The following is a 24325-nucleotide window of genomic DNA, read 5'->3' as shown; positions in this document are numbered from 1 at the left end:
CAGACCAACATTGATATACTTTATATACATGATATGTAACGTTTCATTATAAAAAAGACATACATTCATATGCTGTATATATAACAAATGTAATATTTCATTATTTACATAGACACATATTGATATACTGTGTATATACTATATGTAATGTTACATTATTTAAATAGACATATATTTATATACTGTGTATATATCATATGTAATATTTCATTATTTAAATCTACACATATTAATATAATGTATATATACATATCATATGTAATGCTTCATTATTTAAATAGACACAGATTAATATACTGTATATATATATATATATATCATATGTGATATTTCATTAGTTAATTAGACACATATGTATACACTGTATATATATCATATGTAACGTTTCATTATTTTAAGAGACACCTATTTATATACTGTATATATATCACATGTAATATTTCATTATTTAAATAAACACATATTGATACACTGTATATATATATATATATATATATATATATATATATATATAGCGTATGTAATGTTTCATTATATAAATAGACACATATTGATACACAGTATATATATCATATGTAATTTTTCATTTTTTATATATGCACTATTGATACACTGTATATATATCATATGTAACGTTTCATTATTTAAATAGACACACATTGATACACTGTATATATATATATATATATATATATATATATATATATATGTAACGTTTCATTATTTAAATGGGCACATATTTGTACACTGTATATATATATATCATAAGTAATCTTTCATTATTTAAATATACGCATATTGATACACTGTATATATATATATGCATCATATGTAACGTTTCATTATTTAAATATACACATATTTATATACTGTATATACATCATATGTAACGTTTCATTATTTGGTGTCAATGAAAATACTGAGCTTACTTTATATGCACATATAAAAACTGCGTATTGATGAATATGCAACGTAAAACATTCATCTATGATGTTCGATAGAGTTTTAATGTAGCATGTTATAGATTATAAAATGATTTTTATGTACATGATTTTTTTCATGCAATGAATCGTATATTTTGCAATCAACTTTTCAATAACCCGCGAAGATGCCAACAATAAACTTAAAAATAAGTCATTTGAAATACATTTACTTTAACTACATTTTGGAACGGTTTTAAATTTTTGAGAATTAGGATTGGCGCATTAATCGGATCTATTGGACTATCATTCTCATCTTAAATGTGAATTTTACAATATTTCGTTCGATGTAACCTCGGACTTTCTGCAGGTGTATATTTTCGAATTCGAGAATTAGGACGGAATTTCGAAAGAAACCCTTTATTTACTTTATGGGGGTTGCATACTCTCGTTCCGCAAGGGGTTAGAGTACTTGGAAAAAAATCAGTTGAAAAAGTGATATTCTCCTGATGGTTGAAGATTCAATTTCTCAGTGTGAGCGATCGACAAATACAACTGCGAATTACTTTCATTCAGTCATGGCTGACGGAACGAGAGCAAACTACCCCAGTGAAGTAAATAAAAGGTTCCGTTCAGAATTCTGTCCAAATTCCCGGGTTCGACTTGATACACCTGAAGAACGTTACATGCACCGGAACGTTATCAAAATAACACTCACGACGGGACCAGTAGCCCAATGAATATAAATAATACATTTTGGAATCAATCTTAATCGAACATTATTCAATGCGATTAGAATTTCTTATATGTACAATTTTACGAGCGGATTTACAATGTCACTTATTTTTTGATTCGCCCGAATAAATCACAAGGAATTGCAAGTGGCATTGTCATTATGACTGGAATTTTGCATTAATTGTCTGAAAGTTTCATATTTCTGATTCAGATAATGACTCTGTGAGACTTTAAAAGTGAAATAAAAATATTCGGAGCGAAACAGATGAAATTATGAATGTACGTTTGAAACTGTTATTGAATAGATAAAAAACATTGCCCATTGAAAAATTCTAGCAACTTACATAAGGTAGATAGTAAGGGTAAGTGATAGAGGAGGGCTGCTAAAGAATGAAAAAGAAACTGGACTGAGATAGTATTGTATCTTTGAAGCTGTCCCCGCCCAATATTGGTTGGTCTAATCGGCTCTTAGTTTGGATCTTGTCTTTATTATTGATTTCATGCGCAGAAATGGAAATGATTGGGTATAGATTTTTAGTTAAGTGGATCAGAGAAAGATAACCACAAGCCTTTTGTTTAATTCTAAATATTCATTTGTCATGTAAAAAAGAAGAATTGAAAATCAGGCTGTCAAGCAGGTCAAAATACCTTGGAGAGCCGGATCTGGCTCGTGGACTCTAGGGTACCGACCCTTGCTCTATCGCTATAAATCCTGCCGTCATTTGTGCATGGGGTTTGGTTGATATTACATGAATTGTGCCGGATCATTAGTTTCTTTCTCTTGGGAACAGTGTTCTAATGTAATATATCCTACGATGTCGTCATAGCTGCAATCTTCATCTCATTCTCGTCATTCTTGTACTTGCTTAACAAAGACTTTGCAGAAAATGCTCTGAAAATGTTCGATATTTTATCTACTAAAAAAACAGATTGGCCGAAAAATATCACCGCTTTCGCTGTAAATTTCCATAGATTCTGATAAGTTTTCATTTTATAAAAATTATTCTCTCAATCCCCTTTACTTTATAATTATCATCCAGTTTCCAGTTACCTTGCGCGTTGAAAATGCAGAAAAGTTCAATATAATGGGAACGTACATATTGCTGTACAATTCTCAACCTTGAATGTTAACATATGGATTTTGTCGGCAGCAATATTACTTTCTTTGTGATTGAAAATACATTTTATGAAAATGTCGAAGTGGTGTGTGTAACGATTTATTCAAAATTTCAGTCACATATGCATAATTTAAGAAGAGATCAGTTTTAAAGTTTATATTAATAATCACGTGATCAATATTATCACAGGTTTTTAGGTCACGATCATCATCATATGAATTCGAAGATTATATTGTTGTCGTTGGTTTCTGCGATTTTTTTCTAGAAAAGAAGCAAGAATTACGGAAGAAAAATTTCCACCATCCTACGTTTAAGTGTTTATTTTGTGGAACCATTAAATTCGAATTTGTGACACCGATGTTGTCAGTCTGTATCGTTGACCACTAGACAACCGTATATTTCCAAGCTTGAGGTGAAATTACGTGGCATAATTTAAAGATAGATTGATTCTTTTGTTAAATATGTTAACCATATATTTCCTATACAATGTTTTTGCACGAAGATCCTGCCAAAGCAATATATCGTATATAATTGACCCCCCACACCAAAAAAAAAAGTTGACAAGCAATTGACATTTTTGTGCTCCAGAATTTGATTATCACAAATTCTAATGCACATTTACCAGCGATGGCTTAGTAGCTGTGCATGGAACGTGTTCCAGTTTTCATTACGATGAGCTGCATCGCCTAACCAGGTCTCCAGTTACGTAAAACTGAATGACCGAAACATGCACATAAATGTGTAGAAACACATAACTCTCATCTAGAATAGATAAAAAGTGTATATATATATATATATATATATATATATATATATATATATATATATATATATATATATATATATATATATAATGCATAAACTTTAAAAGAGAAATTTGGTAGATTAAGTGATATTTTATAGTCCGAACATAGAAGCGATATGGGGAGAAGAGAAATCCAGACTTTAAAAGAATGAACGAGAGATATGAAAAGAAGACAAAGAAAAGGAAAAGGAAAAAGAAACAGAAATGGGAGATCGAAAAATGGGTTTGTGTGATTACATTATCATAGGAAATGGAGGAGGTGTAAACACGATACACGGTATACGGACTTCATTACGTCACCTGATGAGAACTTTTGGTAATTACCGACCAATTGTGTGAAACATTAGTATGTTCAGTGTAGCGACTATTTAATATTTGTTTATATAAATAGATCTATATATCTATAAATGTGAACGTGTCTGTCTGTTTATTTTTCTTTATTTTACTTTTGTTAGTTTGAACAGATCAATGGGCTCCTTTCTGGGGCTAACACTTGATTCTATTATAGTTTAACTTTATATCCGAGGGCTCTCTTAAGAATAGACACTGTTCCCTTTATGGCTGCTAACTGTATTTCCTTACAGCTTGTTTTTCCAGGGATTACTTCTAAGTATTTTTGAAGGTTCTTTTTTATTAGGCCAGTTGCTCCTGTCACAAATGCTATAATATTCATTTCTTTCAGAGACCATGTTGTTTTTAGATCATTTTTAGGTCCTGATATTTTGTTATCTTTTCCCGTTCTGCTCTATTAAGGCCAAAGTCGTTTGGAATTATGACGTCGATAATGAGTGCAGTCCTTTCGGGCTTACTATATTTATTTATTTTATATTACTATATATGTGGCTTGATGCCCTTGTATTTTATGTATCTGCCTGCCTGTATGTCTTTGTCGTAGAACACTGTCACTTTTCCATTTGATGTTATCGGTGGTGGATCATGTCTCCAGATGTTCGACGACCTATCTAGTTGCATCTCTCCACAGATCTTCCAATGTAAGTATCTACATACTTTGTTGTGGCGAGCAGTGTAATGACCATCCGCTAGAAGGATCTTGCATCCAGACATTAGGTGGCTTCGGCTTTCAACAGCTGAGTGACAGAATCTGCATTGGTCGGTTTTTTGTAGACCAGCCATTTTCTTAAATCCATTTGTGAGTAAGCCTTGGTCTTGTGCAGCTATCATTCTTCATCAAATGGAAATTTGTCACTTTTAAGCCATTGTAGTGAGGCCTCCTTGTCAATGTAGTACTGGTTCAGTTCTTTTATGAACCTGCCTGCTCTCTTATGCTGTTGCCATCCTTCTAGTCTTGTCTTCAGTTCCCTTTTTGTATACTCCTTTCTCTTCTTTCGGGCGATTAGGGTTGCTGGGTTGTCATATTCTTCTATTGTGTTGTCTAGTATGTTACCACTGACATTTTCACCGACCTTTGCAGTTGATGTCTGCTTGGAGAAACATTTGGTGTGATGTTCATTCACCATTTTTATTTTGGGGTCAGAAGAACATTTGATATATTGGCCTATGCTTACCACTGAAGCTCAGTATGCGTGGTTTATTTCAGTGAAGCCTAAACCACCTTCTCTCCGTGGTAAGTACAGCCTGCACATGCACTGATGTTTGGAAATGACTTGATGAAGAGCCAGCATTTTCCGAGTTTTTATATCAAGGCTATTGATGTTGTTTTGTGGCAAATTGATTATGCCAAATCCATAAGAGACAACGGGTATTGCCAATTGATTAATGCCAGTAATTTTGTTTTTCGGTGATAGTTCTGATGAGAGAATTTTTTAAAGTCGCTTGAAGTATTCTCCCTGCACTTTTTCTCTCATCTTTTCCTGTTCAAGTGTCTCATTCTCCTTTACTCCCAGGTATTTATAGACAGCATCCTCTTCAAGGTCTTCAATAGAGCCATTGTCAAGATCAAGGTGTTCTGATGCTGTCTTTCTTCCTTTCTTTATGGTGCACTTAGCGCATTTGTCGAATCCAAATTCCATGCAGATGTCCTCTGTATAATTTTTAAAAATGCCTATCAGAGAGACAAGTTGTTTCTTGCATTCTGCATAGAGTTTCAAGTCGTCCATAAAGAGTAGATGGTTTACTCTTTTATTTTCTTCCTTCTTTCTGCCCAGGCTGAGATTGTATCCAGCATTGGATCGCTTAAGTAGCTTACTAAGTGGATCCATTGTGAGGCAGAAAAGGAGCGGTGAAGGGATGTCTCCCTGGAATATTCCTCGCTTGATCTTTATGTTTTGGGTCTGTATCCTTCCTTCCGTGTGCTGTAATGTAATTGATTTGCACCATCTGGACATTTGTTTTTGAAGGAATGATGTAATATCAGTGTGCACATTGTACAACTCCAAACAGCGAAGTATCCAGGAATGAGGTATACTGTCAAAGGCCTTTTTGTAATCAATCCAGGCCATTGACAGATTTCTTTGTCTTCTGCAGTCTTCTAATATGGTTCTGTTTACAAAGAGTTGGTCTTTCGTGCCTAGCTTTTTCCTCGTACACTCCCTCTGCTCACTTCCAAAGTAATCACCAGCAATCAGATGGTCGTATGTTGCATCAGCGATTATCCCTGTTAGGAGCTTGTAGGTTGTTGTGAGGCAGAATATTGGTCTATATTTGCTAGCCATGTGGGTACCCTCATTTTTGGGAATAAGTGATGTACTGCCTACAGTAAGCCACTCAGGCGGCTCTTCATCTCCACTGATGATTGTATTGAATGTCTTGGCATATTGATGATGAAGTGCGCTCAGTTTTTTCCGCGAAAAATTTGGTATTTGGTCTATTCCTGGGATCTTGAAATTACTGCATTGAGCTACCTTCCTGCAGACAACCGCCTTGGTAATTTTTAGAGCTGGTATATTTTCTTTCTCCTTGTTCTCCTCTTTGATGGTATCTATCCAGTTGTTTTCTTTATGTACTTTAGTGTCCTCATTAAGTGGAATCCAGAAGTTTTCAACTTCTTCTTGTGTTGGTGGGGGGGACTCACCTTTATTTCTTCTTTAACGAGGTTCCTATGGACAATTCTTGGGTTTGTTGCAAAAATGTTATGCATCCTTTTTGCTTCAAAGCTTTTGGTTTTATTTTTTATTTGTGCAGCTAAGGCTTTTATCTCAGCCTGATGTTCTGCCAACTTAGCTCTTAGCTTTTAGCTTTGTCTTGGAGGGAAAAATAAGTCTTCAACTTATTTACCTTCTTATTTAGTTTTTTGCCTGGGTTTTCACGGAATAGGAATGCATATATCTAGGCAGTTTCCTTTCCGAGTCTGTCTATTTTCTGCTGAAGTTTACGTTTCTAGGCTGAGTTATATGATTTAGCCTTCATGTTTCCTCTTTTACTCTCCTGGTATTTGGGTTAGAGTTTTAATTGAATAAACCATGCTGCCCCGCATGTTGTATGATTTATTTCACCAAATGGTGCGTTAATCGGAGTGATTCTTTCGAGAGCATCGTTGACTTTTGAAACAAGCACCTTGAAGGCTTTATTCATACTAATTTTTACCAGTCTGGGCCGATCGTCAACAGCTAGACATTGTGCTATTTCTGTTCTGTTTCCCAGCTCTTCCTCTAGTTCCAACTGGTCTGCGTCAAATGTCACATGTTGGAGTGGGACATACTGTTGGTATGTCTGCCCATGTTTAAATTGTGTTGTGCCTGCTGGGAGTGATTCCTGAGGAGATGTTGCATTATTTGATGGAGTACCATGTCGGGAATATTTCTGGTTTGTTTTTGGTAGACATCTAAGCCTTGGACTTGTTGGCATTATCTCAGGGAGCTGTGTCAGGGTAGAATTTGTTGTAGTGTCTTCTTGTTTGGTTTGGCAGATCTTGGGTATAGGGAGGGGATTGCTGATTGGGCAAATGTTGTTTTTAGCCATTTCATGGACATCTTTTTTTAGCTTGGATATTTGCTCACCAGAAAAGACATTGTTTCTCAGAAAATTAGATTTCTGGCATGTTAACTTTTCCTTCTCAATCCCGTTCTTGTTTGGGCAGTGGTGCTTAAAAATATTTTGCCATTGCTTACAACTGTCTGAGTTTTTGGTATTTTATCTTTGCGTATTCCATTGATCAAATCAATGTCCATTTTCCTCCCTATTCCACTGAGTTTTGGCAAATTCAGCAGTGTAAGATTTGGTCAAATAAATCGCTGCTTCACTAAAAGCTTTCTTCTCAATTGACTCTCTTACATCTTTTGGGAGATATTTATGTATTTGCGATACAATTGAAAGTAAGTTCTTAGTTGCGGTTGTTGTTTTTTCTTTTGGTAAGGGTGAAGTTTTTATTTGAGCCTCGAATACTGTGTTTTTCTACCCCATTTCTCATACCTGGATTATGCGAAACAGTGAAGAATAATTTTTTCTCCTCAAGAGACCACTTGACTTGGTTATAGTGTCTTTTCTTAGTGGTTCTTGTTTGGTCTTGCTGGGTTCCAGGACTAGAATTTAACTGGTCTGGTGGAGTGTCCAGCTTAGTGTTTTCATTTGTGGAAAAATCACAAGGAGAACGTGCACCTTTATTTTTCTCATATGACCCTGTGTTTAGCCATGCTGAGGGGATCTTTTTATGCTGGGCGACATCCTGCCAGTTTGAAGATTTAGTTTTATTTTTCATTTTCATTTAAATTCGAATATTTGGTCAGGGTTTACTTTAAATTAAAAATTGAAAGTATCCTCATACAAGAGTCCCTGGTAAACCCCTTTACAGAGAGACCAAAGACACCCGAGGTTGGTGTCTAGTAGGTATTCGATTCTCTCCGACGGATTTTCACAAGATAAGTATCGTGTGAAGCTCGACGTTTGACGTTTCACAAGATCAGTATCGTTGGAGCTCGACCCTTCAAACGAGAAAAAAGTATCGTTTGAAGCTCGACCACGCAAACGAAAAATACGGAAAAATTGGCTAAAAACATTCATTTCTTCACCCCCAACTGGGCACGTTTTAACAGGGAGGGGTCGCTTTTTCCATTGATATTTTCGAAAGTCATCCCTCTTTTCGATTTCTAGCCTTTATTTAAACCTATGTCACTCCCGGTTTGACGTTATCGTAACACCGAAGACGTCACTTTTTTCTCCGTTTTTTTTTTCCTTCGTCACGGTACGGGTTCGAGCCTGCCTTCCTACTACCACATTTTTTTGCTCGACACACACCTCCAAACATCCGGGGAACATCCGGCACCTAGGCTAGTATATCTATAAAAGTGAAAGTGTCTGTGTGTGTGTGTCTATCAGTGTACATTTCCCTATACAATAACTCTGTCAATTTTCAGTCTACAGACTCGAAATTTGATATACAGGGTACTGAGATTTGGGAATATCTTTGTAATCCGTTTTCAGCCAGAAATTAGGCCGTTAAAGGGTCAAAGTCAAAGAAATTGATGTTTGAGAACTCTACCAAACTCCTCCGCCACTTTTGGGTATGAACAATTACAATTTGAGATATAGGTTCCTTGGACATGGATCTTACCTAATAACTTGATTTGAACCCAACACAATATATGTTAAGGGGTCATAATAGGGGTAAAATTAAAAAAAAAATGTTTTTATTTTACCTCTGTGGCGACTACCAATTTACTCAGACAATTTCTGGTCTAAACATTTGTAATTTTACATAAAGGCTACTCAGAGATAGGGCAAGCTTTTTAATCGGTTTGGGTCGAACATTTGAGCTATCAATATATAAATGTATGCATGTAAGTTTGCATGTCTGCCTAAAACCTTCGACAGAGGCGCCGGATTTTCACAAGATCATGATCGTTTTGAAGTTCGACCCTTCAGACGACGAATACCGAAAAATTGGCTAAAAGCATCAATATCTTCACCCTAAACTCGGCACTGTTCAACAGGGAGAGGTCGCTTTTTTCACCGATATTTTTTAAAGTCATCGTCTCATTTCGATTGTCTAGCCTTAATTTAAACCTACGTCACTTCCGGTTTTGAGGTGGTCGTAACAGCAATGACGTCACGTTTTCCCTGTTCTTTTTCTCCTTCGAGGTACGGGTTCAGCTCGCTTTTCCACTACCACTTTTTTTTTGCTCCAGACCTTCAAACACCCGGGCAACGCCGGCCATCCATGCTAGTATATATATATATATATATATATATATATATATATATATATATATATATATATATATATATAATGTGTGCGTGTATTTTTTTTCGATATAAACAAATTAAAAAAAAAATAGATTCTCTCGCTAACGAGTTACAAACTAATAATCGAAACACTGTCATGATAGTTTTGCATTTCCAGAAATTTGCACAAGCACCCACACACCCACACATATATATATCAAGTTGGTTGGTTGGTTGGTTGTTTTTGTTTTACGACATATCAACCCTTTTCGGGTTATTTAATGCCGAATCCAAAGATTTTGAAGAACACTTTTTTTAATAGAATATATTTGTTGTTTTCATGGCAGTTTCTATTTAACTCATAGTTGGGGCCCTAACAGGTACTACCACTCCGGGTCAGAGTGGACCTGGGAGCAATGGTAATAAAAGGGTGGCTCCACACTCCCCAAAGCCCACAAGCTGGGGCCCCACCATTGGATATAGTTTAAGGTCATATCCAGGACCCCCATTGAGGGACTTTTACCCTCTGCAGGGGGGCAGTCGGCGTATTCTAATGCCCCACCGACAGGGCCATATATATTAAGAAAACATTGTTTAAACATAACAAATAACAGAATGGAATATCTTAATTAGCCACTTTTATTCATGAATTATCTCCTGTATTTAAAAAGAAATATCACCTATTCAGAAACATTTCTAAATGTGTAACGTAAAAACAACTCATACTGTTGGGTTAATTTAATCGTAGTTTAAATTGTAAGCGTTTGTCTGAAACTGCAATGATTTGTTAATTTGTCAACCAAATACATATTAATGTACAAAAGTACACGTTAAATTGTCTTTTAAAAATACACATTAAAGTTCAAAGGTAAACGTTAACTTGTCTAACAAATATGCATAATTTACAAAAGTACACATAAATTTGTCTAACAAATACACGTTAATGTTCAAAGTACACGTTAATTTGTCTTTTAAAAACACACATCTCCAGTTTCGTTTTTTGATCTAAATGCTTTTGTTTTTTTTTTTAATTTACTTTCGCGTTTACATAAAGTTAATTTGCTGAGGAATCGACTTTGCTCGAAGTAGCACTGACTTTTTGTGACTTCCATTGAAAGAAATATTACAAAAAATTGGGAATCTTTTTCTGCTTTACATTTTTAGTTTTGAAGCATGCTACGTAGACGAGCGAACGCACACACATACACACACACACACACACACACACACACATATATATGTATATACATAGATAGATAGAGATAATTCAAAATATAATATCTAATATATATATATATATATATATATATATATATATAAACATAAAAAACAACGAATTTAACGAGGCTTGTAACACATTGCTGAATAAAAATTAATACATGCTATGCATTTCGATTTATTTACCTAAACATTTATATATAATCATATATGTATTTTTATATATATATATATATATATATATATATATATATATATATATATATATATATATATATATAAATTAAATGCTTATATAAATGAATTAAAATCTATATCTGGCCCTACTTTTTATTTTACAATGCACTATGAACCGCGTTAAATTAATTGTTATATATATATATATATATATATATATATATATATATATATATATATATATATATATATATATGTATGTATGTATATATATATGCTAACATAGGTACCCGGCGTTGTCTGGGTTGACATGAAGTGCCGTTTGAAACACGCCTGCTATATTAATCATTTTCATTATTGGTGAGGTGGATACCACTAAAACAATTTCAAAAATAAAAGAACGGATAAAAACATGGAAATATAATCGCTCCCAAAAAGAAGCGTCTGATGCACTCTCTACCAGAAGTGTCCTAAGAAATCTCACGATTTTGTGACGCATTTATGTTTACAAACGTTTTTTAATAACAGTTATAAACATTAATGTGTCCTTTGATTTTTATTTTGGTAAATGTGTAGTTTAGCGGCGTAAATTATTTGCCGGACAAAAATATATAAAAACTATTTATTTTTTTTTAACCCATTGTTAGAATTAAAGGTTAAAATAAAACCAGAAAAAAATTCATTTTTTATTATTTTTTTCATCATTTATATTTATTATTCGAGACCGCTTTTAAAATTTAGCCTTTCTAATGTTTGGCAGATTTAAGCTTTTTAAGCTCTTTCATGAACTATGTTTTTGGCCACCATATTTTTTTTTGTAATGAAAAATCGTAAAAAGGCCAAAATTTGGCTCTAAAAACCCAATCTGTCAAACCTAAAAAGGCCAAATTTTAAACGTGTAAGGCGTCCACATTAAGTCTAAAAAAAATAAAAATGATAAAACAACATAAACATGAATTGTTTTTGCTTTATTTCAGCTTTTGGGTCTAATGTTTTATGCAAAAATATTTTTTTTGTCTGTCAAATAATTTAAGCTGATAAACTACACATTTACTTTCATTTTTTGTAAGGCCACTTTTTTACTGGCCTTTTTTTTTTCGTAAATAAAGTAAATTTTTGATTTGCCTTTTTTACGGGGGGGCTTTTCGTTTTGCTTTTTATTTGTCGTTTAATGTTTCTAATATAATCCTCCCCACAAAAAAAATTAATTTGTCATATTTTGAGTTTTTTTTTGTTTATTAAATTGTTAGGTGAAAGTAGAGAATTGTCTCATAAAAATAATTAAATTCATCGTTATTTTATGTTTCCAATGTAATTCTCCCCACCAGAAAAAAAATGTATTCATCATATTTAGCCTTCCCCCTCAATCGCAAAACTTGAACAAATGCTAGAGGTGACATGTCTCGTTGAACGCTTGGTGGCCAAAAAGTGGGTTATCATTTTACGTTAAATTTATATTATTATTATTATTTATATTATCCCCTACTCTAACATATTATTTTATTTTATTTTTTTCAAAAGTTCTTCCCTCATAATATTTATAAAGGCTGTTTAATGTATTCGGCTGAAAAAAATTTGATCTCCAATTTTTTAGGGGTTAAACGTTGCTGGGTTACGTCGTAAAAAGTTACTTTTTAATTAGAAAATTAAGTTTGTTATCGATCAAATTGACGCGAAAAAGGAAAAAAGTGTAAATTGTGAAATTTAGAGGGGGGCAGTCGATCTTCATTTTTTTTTTAGGTATAAAACGACGCTCCGTTTAAGCAATAAAATAAAACAATGAAATTAAATCTTTTCAGTTTTTTTTTTCGTAAGTGTGTTTTTTTTAATATTAAAAAAAGAAGAAAAGCCAAACATTTTTCATCTACACGAAATTATTTTCCAGCTAGAGACTGATAATAATATTTTTATTTGTATGGATATCATCTAGGTGCAAATAACTCTCAATAAATTTTTTTAAAAGTCACTGTGTTGGAAATATTCATTCCAAAATAAATTAAATTAAATATATTGTCAATATAATTGTTCTTTAAAATTTATTAAATAACAATTTTAAAAAGAATACTTTTAAGAATAATGCTCGCAGAAAACAGTAACTAACATACCGCTATTTACTAAAATCGATTTTTATTTTTCTTAATGTCATATGCAAATAAGGTGATCTCTTAATTGTGTATTTTTCCAAGTATAATGCTATATATAGAAATAAATGAAAGATTAAAATAAGACACGTTTTGTATATATTAATCAAATTGTGAACAAACAAACAGACAGAAATACGAATTTGTATATATATATATATATATATATATATATATATATATATATATATATATATATATAAGGTAAAATTAAAAGCCAAGAACAATGCGAGATTTTTTTTTTTATATAGAGTAAAATTAAATGCAAACAAAAGAAATAAAGTTCTTTTTTTTGTTGTTTGTTTTTTCTTTTTCACACAAATTTTAACTCTAAACAACAGTAATTTTTTAAGGTGATCTCTTAATTGTGTATTTTTCCAAGTATAATGCTATATATAGAAATATATATATATATATATATATATATAAGGTAAAATTAAAAGCCAAGAACAATGCGAGATTTTTTTTTTATATAGAGTAAAATTAAATGCAAACAAAAGAAATAAAGTTCTTTTTTTTGTTGTTTGTTTTTTCTTTTTCACACAAATTTTAACTCTAAACAACAGTAATTTTTTTTTCTGTTGTATTCAATGGTGATATATTATTTCTTTTGTTTGCATTTAATTTTACTATATATAAAAAAAAAAATCTCGCATTGTTCTTGGCTTTTAATTTTACCTTATAATTTTCTTCAACAATGCTTCAAGCAAACTACAACGTACTTATATATATATATATATATATATATATATATATATATATATATATATATATATATATACAGACATATATCCTTGAAGGTCCTAGATATAAGCTAAAACTATATCCGATGTTCTCAGGTCCACTCTGACCCGAAGTGATAGTACCTGTTACGGTCCCAACTATGGGTTAAATAGAATCCGACTTAAAAAAAAACAAAAACAAATATACTCCATTAAAAATCGTTCCTCAAAATAACTAGATTTGGCATTAAATAACCTAAACAAGCTTAACCCTAACCTGAAAAAGATTGATATGCCTTTAAAAAAAATAAACATATCGTTGAAAAAGTCCGTCTGTACGAAAAGCGGTTTGGGTTTTCGTTTTTTGACATTTCGTTATTTTTCGTTTTCTTTTTTTCTCAATCGACTTATTTATTTTATAACAATCTGAATAGTGTTCACTTTTTTCTTGGGTTGTATAACACTTCGTGATTTTTTTTATTCGACTTCTGTGCTATTTTTTAACATTCGATTATGGTTCACTTCTTTCTCATATATATATATATATATATATATATATATATATATATATATATATATATATATATTTTATATGATAATTTCCTTCCGTCTTAACATACTCTATAGACCCAGTGTAAGGGTGTCTGCGCCTGACGTTTTTCTGGCAAAAATTGCGCAATCAGCAACCGCATCTTTCCTAGATACAAAACCTAAAATTCCCAATAGTCACCAACTGGTATTAGCCTGGCTCAAATATGTTTAGCTTCGGTGATCTGAGGAGAATCGGTGTGTCAATGTTATTATGCCGTATATATGCATATATTTGCATATATTTACATATATATATATATTAATATATATATTATATATATTAATATATATATATATGCATATATTTGCATATATATATATTAATATATATGCATATATATTAATATTTTGATATCACTGCAGTGTCACGTATACATATCATTACTAGCATAGCGATAGTATATATATATATATATATTTTTTTTTTTTTTTTTTTTTTTTTTACACAGTGATCACCACTTATCAAGGCCCGGAAGCCACTCAGGGATAAGGGTTATTGCAAGTACATCACGTTAGTGAGGAGATTTTATGAAGTGTTTAATTAGGGGGGTGGTTCATTAGGAATTTGTTAACATTAGACTTGAAGACATCCAAGTTGTAGTCCGGAGGGAAGCAGGCAGACGGAACAGAGTTCCACAGGCGTGCAGTTCTAAGAAAGAAGCTTTGCTCATGAAATCCGCGTTTTGATTTAGGCACAGATATAGAGTGGGGGAAATTTTTCACAGTGGATTCAGCTAGACGGGTGTTTTTCGTGAAAGTTTGGCGAGGGGGGACCAGGGATTGGAGTTCAGACGAGCATCTGCCATGAAAATAACGATAAAACAAGGATAGGCTCGCAACGTCTCTTCTGTGGGAGAGAGGTTGCAGGGTAGAGAAAAGGGCATCCCCCACTAAACCACGAAGTCTATTTTGTACTCTGTCAAGGCATGATAGGCTGTTTTTGGCAGCTCCTGCCCAGATATGGCAACATATATATATATACACACACACACACACACACACACACACACACACATATATATATAATACAGTAGCACCCCGGCCGAAATTATGTTTTTTTTTCAAGTTACGATGTGGAATATGATGTTTTTCGGATCCCTGGTTACGGTATTTTCCCCGCCTTACGTTGTAATTTATAATTTTATTTGATTATATACATGTGTATTATATATGTACTATATCTTCTTAGTAAATTTTAATGCCAAATCCCGTGGATCTCATTTGTATATATATATATATATATATATATATATATATATATATATATATATATATATATGTGTGTGTGTGTGTGTGTGTGTGTGTCTGTGTGTGTATGTGTATGTGTCTGTGTGTGTGCATGCGTGTACATGTTTATGTATGTGTATATTTTATGACCTACGGACCAAAACATATGAATATTATCAATTGTTAAAACGTGTTTTTTTTTCTTATTTTCATTAAATGTAATTAATGCATAGGTTTTTAAATGGAAAGACACACGAAATAACAATCGCGATCGATTTAAGCAGGGATAGCTAGAGAGAGAGAGAGAGAGAGAGAGAGAGAGAGAGAGAGAGAGAGAGAGAGAGAGAAAGAGGGTGAAGGTGAGTAGATAGAAAAAGCGATGGAAAGTGTGTTCAGATATTTTTACTTGTTCGGAGAACGCTTTCAAAGAAACAAAGATGAATTTTCACGTTGTCTCTCTTCCTCTCTTTCCCCTCTCCCCTCTCTCTCTCTCTCTTTCTCTCTTTCTATATATATCTATCTTTCTCTTACTGTTTATTTATTTCTCGCAGTCTGTCTGTCTGTCTATCTCTCTCTCCTTATATCTTTATATATATATGCATGTATATATGTATATATATATATATATATATATATATATATAGATAGATAGATAGATAGATAGATAGATAGATTTCTTGACTGACCATGAGTACATTTCCTAACACGAATTCTCACACGCGCGAAAAAAAGTTCAAAATCGAAGCAACTAGTGGTTAGTTAGTCGCAGCTGTATGTCTATATATCGATAGCCTTCTCTCAATATACCTATCTAGAAATACTTTTGTGCATTCAGTAATATCTACAACATGCTGAACTCGGTAGATTTTAGTAGTACTACCAGTAGTAGTAGTAGTAAAAGTAGTTCTGGTAGTAGAAGTATAAAGAAAATTTGTCTATAGTAAATGTAAACATTTACGCAGATTTGTCCCTTTAACAATGACATTTCACAGTAGGTTACTTGCCATATACATTTAATTTTACAAACCGTACTGGTCTGTATCTTCTTCTTTCAATATATATGCAAATACATCTATCTATCTATCTATCTATCTATCCATCTATCTATCTATCTATCTATATATATATATATATATATATATATATATATATATATATATATATATATATATATATATATATATATATATAAAGACGGAGAGAAAGGCAGAGACCGAAAGAGAGAGAGAGGGAAGAAACAGAGACAGAGAGACAGGAAGCAATATGTATGTATCTATGCATGTATATGTACGTATGTATGTATGTATGTATGTATGTATGTATGTATGTATGCCATAGTAAAAAAAACTGATGATCCCTGAAAACTTGATTCACCGATTCGGTTGAATTAAATGACTTACTGACAAAATTAATTTCCATCTGAATTAACTTTAATAAAACATTGTATGGTTTTCAATTTAAAGAAAGCTACTCAAACTATATATATATATATATATATATATATATATATATATATATATATATATATGTATGTATATATATATATATATATATATATAGTTGTGTGTGCGTGTGTGTGTGTATATGGACGTGTTTGTTATGTTATGCTTCCTTACACTTCGAAAAGGCAATAGACATCCTTTATTAGTGAGATGAGCATGCAAGGGTGCGAAATGTACAGTAAAGCAAGGGATGTGCAAAACCAACTGCACCCCCCCCCCCGGAACTTAATTCTTCGAATCGAATGCAACAAAGATGTCCAGAACGATTGTAGAGAAAAATGTATGTTACTCCTGAAGTTTACCTTTTTTCTAGACAAGTTGTTCAGTCATAGCTTGAGTGTCGGCATGGTCTATTGGCTACTGACGCGCATTCATACCATATATAAAATGTATAAACCACGTGAGGGAAATAACAATTACACTTCGATAAAAATTAAAAAAAAAACGGGTGATCTGCGTTTCTGTTGAAAAACCACATTCCTTTGTGTGTGTGTGTGTGTGCGTGTGTGTGTGTGTGTGTGTGTGTGTCTGTGTGTCTGTGTGTCTGTGTGTGTGTGTGTTTATGCGAACAACATTGAAGACGGCAAACGGAGTTGTATACATTGAGAAATGGAGTGATCGTCCTTTTGGTCAATATCAAAGTGTAGTATCTGTTCTTCAGATGCTGTACTTCATTTTCTTGTTCTCTTTCGGTGGAGGACAAATCCTTCACGACTGAGACAATTTTAAATTTTGTACCTTTTCTCCGCGGTAAAAAACGACCCTGGTGTCTAACTCTGTCCCGTGGGGAGGCATAGTAAATAGGTACACGGTTGTTGAAGACTGGTTCTGGGTAGGTAAATTAACAATTTAGTACGAAATGCACAACATGAATACGTACATGATCACACACACGCCCTTCTATATAAACGCATACACACACACACACACACACACACACACACACACACACACATATATATATATACATGCACATACATATATAAATATATATATTTATATATATATGCATATAATATATATATATATATATTAATATATACATAGATAGATAGAGAAAGAGAGAGACAGACAGACAGAGACACAGAGAGAGAGAGAGAGAGAAAGAGAGATTAAAAGGAACAAATCAAGTTATGTGTTCATCAACGTTTTGTCTTTATTTCGAGACTTCCTCTGGATGCACACTTTATTCGAAATCAAGGTGAAATGTTGATGAACTTGTGTTCCTGTTTTCTCTATTTTGTCGGAATACTATTTTGATATATATATATATATATATATATATATATATATATATATATATATATATATATATGAAAACATACCTTTATTGATTTATTTTCGAGGTCAAAATTTATGTATAAAGAGTTCCGTTGTAACAAGGAATAAAGGAAATGGTATTACTTAAATACATGTATAGCTAATATATATATATATATATATATATATATATATATATATGTGTGTGTGTGTGTGTGTGTGTGTGTACGTGCGTGTGTGTGTGTGTGTGTGTGTGTGTGTGTGTGTGCGTGCGTCGTGAATCAACTAAAATGCAAATATCAATTTTGCGGAATATTTCATTTCTTAGTGACATTTTTTTTTTTTGAAGGGCACATGCAGTTTACGTAGAAGAATTCCGTAGCTATGTCTCAAAGTTGTACGTTTTATATTCGTTTCTATGCAATATTGTTTACACCTTCAACAGGTAACCTTCAAACGTAGAAACAATTTCTAGACTTTCCTTTTTCATATATACATATGTATATATGTACGCACATACGGATATATACTTACGGATGTATATAGATACCCGACACACACATGATTTTATAACTATATATATATATATATATATGTATATATATATATATATATATATATATATATATATATGCATATATATATAAACATGTGAAGACACGCATGTACATGTGTATGTATATGTATATATTAGTATATATAAATATATGTATACATGTATATATGTATTTGTACATATATACACATATATATATACGTATGTGTATGTATATATATATATATGAAAGTGAAAGTGTCTGTCTGTGTGTGTGTGTGTCTGTGTACATTTCCCTACGCAATAACTCTGTCAATTTTTAGTCTACAGACTCGGAATTTTATATACGAGATACTGAGAGTTGGGAAAATCGATGTGATCGGTATTCGGCCAGAGATTTTGCTGTTAAGCTCAACGATTTGACCTTTGAGAACTCTACCAAACTCCTCCGACAGTTTTGGGTCTAAAGACTTGACATTTTAGATATATGTTCCTCGGATAGGGATCTAACTTAATAACTTGATTTGAGCCCAAAACAATAAATGTTAAGGGGTCATAATAGGGGTCAAAGTTACAAAAAATGACCTTTTTTTTTTTGCTTTTTTTTTTTTTTTTTTTGCTCAGCATACATCTCCAAACACCGGGGCAATGCCGAGCTGAAATGCTAGTAGATATATATGTTTATATGCATAAATGCACGCATATATTTATAAAAGAAAGGACTGATATGTGCCCCCCCATATATATATATATATATATATATATATATATATATATATATATATATAACATACCACATATAAATAATAAATTAGTGATTTACTCAGGATTCAAAGATAATATTAATAAGGGATGTGTCTATGTGTGTATTTAAATTTCGTTTCCTACCTGTTGGTTCACGCGTGTCTTCGTCGTACAAGTCCAAATGCTTAAATCCGGACAATCAAATAAAATTATATATACATATGCATATGCACGTAAGTTTAGTATTTTTTATATTTGTGTTTAATTTTTTTCGAATATTCATATATATGTGTGTGTGTGTGTGTGTGTGTGCATGAATGTATATATTACAATACGTCGGTGCATATATATATATATATATATATATATATATATATATATATATATATATATATATATATATTGCGTTTATTTTTCTGACGTATTATATATGAGTACACTTGAGACGAAAAAGTTTATCACTGGGTGTAGTGTTTTTAAAAGAACGAGTTGATAGAGTCACGGCCTCCCTCCTCCAACATCTTCATCTCTCATTCCGGAAGAATTGAAGATGTGAATGTTGGCGGACGCTGAGAGGGAGAAAGCCATAGATCAGCAGTCATCGTCGTTAGCTACCTCTCCCTTTCTCTCTCCCCCTCTCTCTCTCTCTCTCCGCCTCTCTCTCTCTCTCTCGCTCTCTCTCTTTCTCCTTTTCCATCCCTCTCTCTCTCGCTCACTGTTTTTCCATCTGTCTGTCATGTTTTCCAGTTTGTCCCGCTTTCTCTCCACGGATATTTTCACCAAAACTGCACTTGCCTCGTTTTCGGTTTTTTTTTTTTTTTCTTATTTGGTGGCTGCTTTAGATGTGGGTATTTGTGGACGTCGATCACATGGAAGTGATGGAAAACTTTCTATCTTGTTTTCTCAGTCTATCTTCCCCTTTCCGTCTCTATACACCCGTACATCTCTCTGTCTCACACACACTTTCTCTCGCCCTTTCTCCCCCTCTCTCTCTCTCTCTCTTTCTCGCCTTTTCTGTATGTCTACATTTCTCCTTTTCTATTTCTTTTTTCTCTCTTTTTTATCTCCCCTTATTTTGGTCCTCTAGCTCATGATCCACTCTTCTCTTTAGCTCTCTCAATATCTCATATTTTGTTTCTTCTTCTTCTTCTTCTTCTTCTTCTTCTTCTTCTTCTTCTTCTTCTTCTTCTTTCTTTCTTTCTTTCTTTCCCTCCCTCTCGCTAATTCCCCCGTCATTTCAATATCCCAGTATATCTTCCTTTTCCCCCACAGTTCACAGTTTTATTTCAATTTTTCACAATTTTCTCTTCAAGTCTCTTTCTCTCAGTGTCTCTCTCTCCCTTCATATAACGATAATTTTTTTAGTACCTACTGACACTAGTGTTTCATCCTTTCGGGAATCATCAGTGTACGCTGATGCGATTACCTCCGGTCGGGAGATTCGAACCCGGCGACGAAGCCATCTTTGACTCGATTAGCAAGAAACAAACCTCACGACCTATCTCGAGAAATATCGTTGAAATTTTACCATTTATTTTTTAAACGTCGTAACATCCGACCATATTGATCTATTAATTATAACATCATGATCTATGCATGTGAGCTTAGTTGACCGACTTTCTATTTCAACTTTTAAAATGCTCAACAATACGAACCGAGTTTTTTAAAGGGTCTGACATATATATATCAATATAGTATTTTTTTTAATACCTACAGACACTAGTGTTTCATCCTTTGGGGAGCCATTGGTCATTGGTGCAGGGTGACACGATTACTATTTGTCAGGAAATTCGGTGTATATATATGTATATATATATATATATATATATATATATATATATATATATATATATATATATATATATATATATATGATTTCCACAGTCAGACAACATCGCAGCTCACAAGAGCCATGAAACCATCATAGATCCAGCAAACCGCAACGAAATCCGACAATGGAATGAACATTCTTTCGTCTCCAACATAAGATGTGATCATCGCAATCAGCCTTAACCCAAGCCGATGTCTCACTAGTAGGACTTTTAGTTAGACACATCCTGAGTTCGGATGTGTCTTACTGATGAGCCCAAATGAGGGCGAAACTCGACGCTTTTACTGCCGGGTTGTTGGCATTCATTGCTCTTCTGATCTGCGATGTTGTCTGGCTGTGGTATTAATTATATATTCTCTTACACATTCTGAAACACCCCCATATATATATATATATATATATATATATATATATATATCAAATTTTAGTCATTCAATATTCTGAAGTATATATATATATATATATATATATATATACTTGTATGTAATATAATGAGTTCGTGTAATTCAGTAAATTTTCATATACCAATGAGTTTTAAGCCAAAAAAGAGTTGACTTAAGGAGTAAGCTACAAAATTATCATATTTCATAATTGAGCATTAATATACTGTGAATGCAAAAAAGGTTTGGTGGTAATACAAAGTGTATTTCGTTTTACGTTGCAATTGTTTCCATGTCCAGTCGACAATTTCAAACATTATATCGTTTGAAAATTTTCAAAAACAAGCATTTCTTCAGACTTCAGAATAAAAACACTTTTGACAATAGAGCATTTTTGAGGAGAAAGAAAAAAGAAAGAAAAAGCAAAATTTCCCTTAACGGGAAAAGCATGTGAGAAACATTTACCTCTGCTGTAGCTACGGAAAACCCCATTTAAATATTAATATATCACCTAATTTTCGTATCCTTATTTAAGAACAGAGTCATTAGAAATTTCCACAGAAAACCCTAAGCCATTTAAAAAAACATTTTTTTATATTTATCACATTCGTTTAGTTCATAAATTAGATCTCACTTGTTTATTTCCCAATAATTAACATTTTTATAAAAATATTTTTTTTAATTTTTATTTCTATATTTATAGTATGCCGCTAACAACCATGCAATAACGTTACGGTTAATTTTAGTTCCGTATTAGTGGCAAGTAATGTTTACAGATTATCGTTATTTTAGTACATAGATTTAAGACCGTTTTAGGTTTAAAGTATAATTGAATATGAGAATAAATAAAAAGGCTGAATTATATATATATATATATATATATATATATATATATATATATATATATATATATATATAAATCCTTGTACAGCATTTCGAGTAAGGTATTCTGACCTATTTATTTTTATTTAATGTTTTAAAATCCATTGTCATTCTACTTGAATACGTTTTCATATTGTTACTATAGACAATTATGAAGGTAGATAATCCAATTATGTTGTCAATTGCTACTAGCTAATTCTGTTGGAAACTGGGTCGATTTTATTTCCTATAACAGCTAAAGGGAGATAATTCAGGCCGGTTGATGTTTTCGGTCTATTGATTACTACAAGTCGTCTATGATTTAATAATTAATTTAATCAGACAGATCCAGGACGTGCTACGATGGCTTATTTAACAAATTAAGGATATAAATTATGCTTTTAATCTTAAAAATTGGTTTTTACCCATGGGTTTAACCCACATCTGTTATTAATCGCTTATGCTGCTCATGTCTTATAATTCGTGTGTTGTCTTCTTGGGTATCTAATAAAATAGTATATATCCTCTAATTATAATTCTGCCAGCAAAACCAACCAATAGCTACAAATGTGTTTCACTCCGATGAGAAGATGTCTACTACTGCATTTATGGGTAAAAACATTTAGAACAAGAGAAAGTTAGTGAATAAATAAACCAACTTAAGATGTCAGATGACAAAATCAATTAAATTAATTTTCAGCCCCTCAAATTTCTAATTTAATTTTTTAATAATAACTAGTTTATTTTTAAGTTGTTTTATTGATTTGAAGAAGGTATCACTTATTTCACCATCAATACTGCTAAACTGAATACAAAAATGATCACCGTCATGGAAAAAAATTACATTCTTAGATGAGACCCGGTTTAGAATAATAGAAACTATATTCCCATTTTAGATTTGGATACTTCATTTAGATTATAACAATTCTGGCTATTTAACTCTACATTTAGATTTAATCCTAGCATCCGATGATCATTATTGTTGCAAAAAGTTATACCTCAGTTACATTTAAGGCTGATAGCAGAAATCTATTCCTGTGAAGACATCTCTGTATGGCATCTAGTCTTAAGGGAATTTTTGCTTTTTCTTTCTTTTTTCTTTCTCCTCAAAAATGCTCTATTGCCAAAAGTGTTTTTATTCATAAAGTCTGAAGAAATGCTGGTTTTTGAAAATTTTCAAACGATATAATGTTTGAAATTGTCGACTGGACATGGAAACAATTGCAACGTAAAATAAAATACACTTTCTGTTGCCATCAACACCTTTTTTGAAGTCTTGATTTTGCATTCACAATATATATATATATATATATATATATATATATATATATATATACTAGACTACCAGTGACCCGTTGGGTCAGTATGTTATATTAGCTATGGAATTCATGTATAAGCGTTACACTTGTGACGTAAAGAAAAGAGTTATTTTTTGACATAACAGAAACATTTCTATGAAAGTATATTTAAGTGAAAAATC

General features: G+C 32.4%; 1 long non-coding RNA gene across 1 annotated transcript in view; it reads right to left on the bottom strand.

The window, feature by feature from the left end:
- Window positions 1–20052, bottom strand: part of LOC145256305 (uncharacterized) — a 607467-nt gene extending 587415 nt beyond the window's left edge. Inside the window, exon 1 of the long non-coding RNA XR_013863968.1 lies at window positions 19918–20052. This is a non-coding gene — a long non-coding RNA (uncharacterized LOC145256305). The remainder of the gene's footprint in view (window positions 1–19917) is intronic.
- Window positions 20053–24325: the final 4273 nt, after the last annotated feature.

This window comes from Euprymna scolopes, chromosome 32 (genome assembly GCF_053919585.1).
Source record: "Euprymna scolopes isolate OS-2025 chromosome 32, ASM5391958v1, whole genome shotgun sequence".
Taxonomy (NCBI): Eukaryota; Metazoa; Mollusca; class Cephalopoda; order Sepiida; family Sepiolidae; genus Euprymna; species Euprymna scolopes.
Note: the sequence above shows the minus strand (reverse complement) of the source record. Positions and strands in the feature narration are given on the sequence as shown.